This window comes from Gracilinanus agilis, unplaced genomic scaffold, assembly GCF_016433145.1.
Source record: "Gracilinanus agilis isolate LMUSP501 unplaced genomic scaffold, AgileGrace unplaced_scaffold56852, whole genome shotgun sequence".
Taxonomy (NCBI): domain Eukaryota; kingdom Metazoa; phylum Chordata; class Mammalia; order Didelphimorphia; family Didelphidae; genus Gracilinanus; species Gracilinanus agilis.
This window is the reverse complement of record NW_025392301.1, coordinates 1-6343: the sequence shown is the minus strand read 5'-3', so window position 1 is coordinate 6343 and position 6343 is coordinate 1. Positions and strand designations below refer to the sequence as shown.

At 44.7% G+C, this 6343-nt stretch overlaps 1 long non-coding RNA gene across 1 annotated transcript; it reads right to left on the bottom strand.

The window, feature by feature from the left end:
• Window positions 1–276: 276 nt before the first annotated feature.
• On the bottom strand, window positions 277–3656 carry LOC123256196. Its single transcript, XR_006506830.1, has 2 exons — window positions 3120–3656; window positions 277–816 (listed from the first exon to the last, which is right to left on the bottom strand). It is a non-coding gene; the product is annotated as an uncharacterized LOC123256196 (long non-coding RNA).
• Window positions 3657–6343: the final 2687 nt, after the last annotated feature.

Genomic DNA, 6343 nt, shown 5'->3' with positions numbered 1-6343 from the left:
ACTCCCTCATTTTCCTCCTTTCTCTGTCACTACCTCTCCATCTCTGTCTCTATGACTCTCTACCTCTGCCTTATTATCTGTCTCTGTCTCTGTCCTGCTTTCTTTCTCTTTTCAGTTCCTATGTCTTTCTATTTCTCTGTTCCTTAATCTTTCTCATTTTATGGATCTGTTTCTTTAATTCTGAATTTCCTTTTTTCTACTATCTCCCTCCTTCTATCTCTCTGTCTCTCTGTCTCTCCGTCAATCTCTTGCATTTGGTCTCTTTATCTCCCTCTCTCTCTCTCTCTCTCAATGGAGCTGGCCTCCTTTATTTTGACTCCCTTGCTATGGCTCTAAATATTGGTTCACACACTATTGCTGACCCTCTCATCCAGCATTTCAACAAGACACACACTCTCTCTCCTTTTTCAGTGCCAGATCCTAATGAATGAGTTCTGGAGAATTCTCTCCTCTTGGTCTTGGAGGGTTTGGTGGGGCTACAAAGGCAATGGGGGACAAATGCAGTGAGAAAGAGAAGGAAGTATATCACATAGAGTAGATTTCATCAAAGACTGTCTCAGGTCTTTTCTCTTGCTCAGTTTCATCTCTAATTGGCTAAAGGTCTCTCTGTTGGCCTAAATAGGGAAGACGATTGCTCCATTCTGGCTTTAACTAGACATAGACAAACACTGAACATCCTAGGAGCATGGGACTACTGGTGTGGAACGTGCCATCGGACCTCTAAAGCCCTTACTTTATGGATGGAGAACCTGAGGTTTGGGAAGAGAAGGGGACCCATTGAGAGCTCAAGGTTCCATGTTCCTTGGGTCAACAAACCTTACAACTGACCTTTTGGGGGGGAGGGAATTCTTATAGCCTCAGATTCGCTGGGTGTCTTTGGGTTTCTTTGGTCTAGTCCGGCATTTTCAATGATTATTGTGGAATGAGAATTTTGACCCATTATCTCTCCCTGTATTCCACTTTCTTTCTCAGGATATTTTCTTAGCATTTAGAGACCAAATCTTTGTGTGACACTAGCCCTCCTTCTCTCTTTTCCCCCAAACGTGGCTGTGAAACCTGGCTCGTCCTTTTCTTTCTTCTCCTTCCTGTGATTACGAATAAATCTTATAAAAGAGGATGCTTGTGCTAATTGGATATTTTAAGTTAGACTGCGTCAAGGTTTTCCTGGATTGGAATACTTGACAATCTGTGTGACATTGGGTCTGTGTCTGACTCCTACCTCAAACCACACCACAGGGGCTTGGGATAGTCTTTTTGGTTTAACAGTGACCAAAAGCTGAGTGGAAGCTAAGTGGGCCCCTTTCCTCACCAGGCCTCCCCTCTCGCCCCCTCCTTCAACCATTTGGATGAGGGCTAAGGAGGATACTCAGCAGGACAGTCATTTTGTAATAGTCATGAGTTCCTCCGAGAAAAACGAAGGTCTTCCTGGGGCTCCCACTTCTCTCTTGGCTGCCTCTCATCCTGTCAAAGACTAACCTGTGGCTGCTGGCTCCTCTTCTCCCTCTAGCATCAGGGGCTGCTTATGGCCACTCCTGGGAATCCTTAGAGTCTGTAGAACTTCTTCACAGCCTAGGGAAGAAGGGAAAAACAGCTTTTAGCAGCTACTCCATGAGCCATGTACGGGGCAGCACTTTTTTCCTTTGCTTTTCTGGAAACCCTTGCCTTCTGTCTTAGAATCAAGACTGTGGAGCCGTTCTAAGGCAGAGGAGTGGTAAGGGATAAATGATGGGGATTATGACTGACATGCCAGACAGTATGAAGCCATATTGGAACCCAGAAATTCTTGCTTTCAGGTCTGGTTGCCCACACACCCAATCATTTTTGAAGGGCCGTCCCTAAAGGAGACACTCAAAGGGCAAGGCGAAAAACACTGTGTGACCTACAAGAGTCATCTTGATGTTTTCTAACATGGCATTCTCAAGGGCTGTTTCCAAACCAATTGTTGAGCACTTCCCCTTAAGGCCTGGAGGACCCCCAGCCTAAGGATCTTCCTCTTTTACACCCTCACCATTCTTCCCCTTTGAAACAAGGGTAGGAGGCCTTGGAGGTCCCTTTGCACGGCGAGAACTTAACTCTCTGATTTCATAGCCAAAGGGAAAGGATTCTTCCTCACGGATAAAGGGTAAGGGTCAGTGAGGGCTTTCCGGAGGCTTTGACATAGGACCTGGGCCTCCATCCAGGATTCCGGGAGGCAGAGATAGAGCGGGAGGACAGTGTAATATCCAATCAGTTCAAGGGAAACCTGTGCCAGAAGACCACGGATGAGGGGAGCCCCGGTGACAAAGATGACACGACATTCTCTCTATGGTCAAAGACATGGCATGGTGAGGACAATGGATTCAATCCACTCCATTCACCAGTATCCTCTTTGGAAAGTACAGTGCCAAGCAGAGGAACGTTCACCTGACTGAGAGTGAGCTTTGGGCCCCATTGTCATAGCAACAAGGGAATGTTTGCTAACAAAGCCAGTGACCTCACAGAAGCTGGGCTTACCTCCCCACCAACCTGAACCTCAGGGCATACCAGAGCCAGCCAAGAGAGAACTGGGAGGCAGAGGAAGACCATAGTTGGACCTTGCCATCCAGGAGCTCTGACTACAAAACTATTGTCCTGTGGACTGTCCTCCTTAGCTGTCACCCAAAAGGTTGGGGGAGGAAGCAAGAGCGGAGAGCTGCTGGGAAAAGGGGCCCACTTAGCCTCCTCTCAGATTTTGGTCACTTGGAAAGGAAAACATTGCCCCAAGCCCCTGTGGTTGGGAGGGAGGGAAGCAGGGAGGGACGGAGGGAGAGATGAAAGAGAGACAGACAGAGAGTGAGCGAGGGGGAGTAGACACTCAAAGTCCATTCTGGGCTTCAAAAAATTCTGCTGGATCACTATTGGCTCTGGGATCAAATCTAAACCACTGTGCCTCTGACTACACTTTAGAAACACCTACAACTGACCCATCTACAGTTATCATATGGCATTTCACACTGTGTATTCTAAGACCCGGCCATACTTCCTTCCTCGTACTCTTCATACACAACAAATCCCTTCTACTCCATTCACTTCTTCATGGTGCCTTGCAATTCCATCGATTCTCACTTCTGCCCCTTCCAATTCTTACTTTCCTTGGAAACTCAACATGACACCTTGCCCTACTTAAGGATTTTCCTCAGCTCTCTGGACCCAAATATTTACAGCTCCTCCTTCACATACACACAAGTTTTCTCCACCAAAAGGATTTCAGCTCCTGGCATCCAGAGTGCATTCAATGATTGCCTCCATGTCCCCAGGACCTAGCCTCTGGACTCACACATAGTAGGCGCTTCGTAAATATTTCTCGACCACTTCATTGCCATTGAGGACATCAGCACAGTCATTCACTGTCATCTTCTGGGCACAAAGAATACTGCAGCATCTGAAAAAAAAGCAGGACAGAAACCAGTTCATGGAAAGACTAGTCTTGTGTTCACCTCTTACCCAAATCCTACTATTGCATTCTGACCATTTCCAAAGCAGATTTTTATTCATTTTTATTATGGGACCCCGAATTTGCTCTTAGCAGGGGTAGAGGAGAACAAATGAAATCCTTCAGGGTAAACAGGTGATCATCTGGAAAAATAGCTCAAAGTAGGTATGAAAATTATGGCCTTTAATTGAGATGGAAAGACTAACCTGGCAAGCCACACAGAACCTCAGTGCTATGATTTCCACTCAACTACCGAAGGCAGGGTGCTCACACAGATTTGGGGCAAGGGACAGCACTTATGTCCTGTCACTAACATGGGACCTGCACTACCCAAACTCTCAAATGCCTGGGCGAGGCCTAGATGCCATAGCAGAGGCTCGGCTACCTCAGAGCAACCTGGAAGGGACAGGACAATCCAAGAAGACCAAAAGGGACTTCAGATTTGGCCTTGTCCAGGGATTCTCACTGGATGCTTCATGCCTTGTTGTTGTTCAGTCTAAGACAAAGATCAGTCCAACAGTTTCCTGAAAGCAACTTCCCATGGGATAAGGGTCAACTGAGGGCTTCCCAAAACAAGGCTGCCTCAGGATGTCAGACTAAATCAACAAGGAATTCAACTCTTTTACTCTCAACGCTAATGGGGAAAGGATAGAGATAGCAAAAGATTTCAGACAAGTGGAAGGCTGTCTTGAAGGCACATACTAGGAACTCAAGGCAAAGGATTGGAGCAGGCAGAAGGCAGAGGAGGAACACTTTACAAGTCACAACAGCTAGAGTGACTTGACTTCCTGTGGGAGGATAAGGGCTTCCTGGCCAGCAAGGGTGGACGAAAGGCGGGCTTATCAGAGCTCATCAACCTCACCTGACTGTGGGGAAGGCTCATACCTCTAATTCATATTAGGAGTTACTCTTTGGAAATGGGAAAGATTTCAAAAGGATGTGACCATACCTGCTCTACTTTTCAGAAGGTTTCAGCGAAAATTTCCTGTTACATCAGCTTGCAGGTTTTGACCTCAGGGGTCAGAGCCAACGGGGTGACTTAGTTGTTGGAGTTCATTCATAACGATTTTTCGGAGACAGCTTATTGGGGAACCAATCCAATCAATGACTTGAGTGTCACAGACATTTAGCTTAGTCCGTTTTAGGAATCCCTAGATGGAAACAGGGAGTTCACTTAGCAGGAAGACACAGAACGCTGCCTCTTGAGAGGGACAGAGAGGACTGCAGGTAATTAGCTAGATCCCTTTGAATTAGGGCCTCCATTTTCTCATCCTCTTTGTAGGCTTCCTTAAAGAAAAGGGATATGCTTTTTTATAACTATCACCTCCAAGGTGTTTCTGCAAATGCCTCAGTGACACACAGTGATTTAGTATTATTCTCATTACCCAGAGGTTAAAATACCGGACTGGGCATTCAAGGGGATCCCTGAGAGGATCTAGCACTATCCACATCTGTGGCTCTCTGTCTCTGTCTCTGTCTCTGTCTCTGTCTCTGTCTCTGTCTCTATCTATGTATCTATGTATCTATGTATCTATGTATCTATGTATCTATGTATCTATGTATCTATCTATCTATCTATCTATCTATCTATCTATCTATCTATCTATCTATCTATCTATCTATCTATCTATCTATCTATCTATCTATCCCCCAATTGAAGGAGGAATGATGCAGGTGAAGATGAAAGTGAAGGAAAAACAAAATCATAAAACAGAAGTTGAGACACCATTGTATAGATTTTAGGCTACAATGGACCGGTTTTCAAGGGGCAAACTATTAATATTGTCCATTCCCAAGAGCAAAACTTTGGGAAAAGAAACAAAGGAAAAATAGCTGCTAGGTGCTTTGAAGGAACTTTTTGAAATAAATATGAAAACCTAGATTAGGATGTGTTCACTTCGATATTATCAAGTAATCAAGAAAAAAAAACCTCTTAAAAGAATAGGGACATACTTCAAATATTGAATCATTATATAGTTCCTACAGTCCCAGCATTCTGCAGCCACCAGCTGACTTCCCTTGACTTCTCCGCCTTGGAAGGGTAGTCAGGGTCTCCAGTCTCATGGGAGTGACTACAGTTAGCAGGGCCCGACAACTTTCAGAAATGACATTCACTTGGTCTGCATGGATTCCCAAAGTCCTCCCCTGCTCTGCTGTTTCTCATTTGAGCTTTCATTTTCTCATCATTCCTTTCTCGCTCTCCCTCTGACTCCAACACTTTGCCTGTTTCTTTCTCTCATAACCCCTCTGTATCTTTCTCCCTTTCTTTCTCCTACTTTTTCTGTCATTATCTCTCCATTTCTCAGTATCTGTCCTTATGTCTCCCTCTGCCTTAATGTCTCTGGCTCTGCCCCTATCACTTAATATCTTTTTCAGTTTCTTTATCTATCTCTCCCTCTCCCTCTCCCTCTCTCTCCCTTTCTTAATGTGTCTTTTTATGTATCTCTACCTCTGTAATATCTCTCTCTATACACATCAGTCTCTTTATCTCTCTCTCTCTCTCTTAGTCTCTTTTAATGTATCTGCCCTTCACTGACTCTTTCTCTCCCTTACACTTATCTCTAAGTTTTGGTCTCTTTATGGGTCTCTGCCTCTTTCTCATTTTACCTTTCTTTACCTCATTATTCCTTTCTCTCTTCCCCTCTGTCTCTATCATTTTCTCTCTTTGTTTTTCTCTCAACCTCTATCACTCCTACTCCCTCATTTTCCTCCTTTCTCTGTCACTACCTCTCCATCTCTGTCTCTATGACTCTCTACCTCTGCCTTATTATCTGTCTCTGTCTCTGTCCTGCTTTCTTTCTCTTTTCAGTTCCTATGTCTTTCTATTTCTCTGTTCCTTAATCTTTCTCATTTTATGGATCTGTTTCTTTAATTCTGAATTTCCTTTTTTCT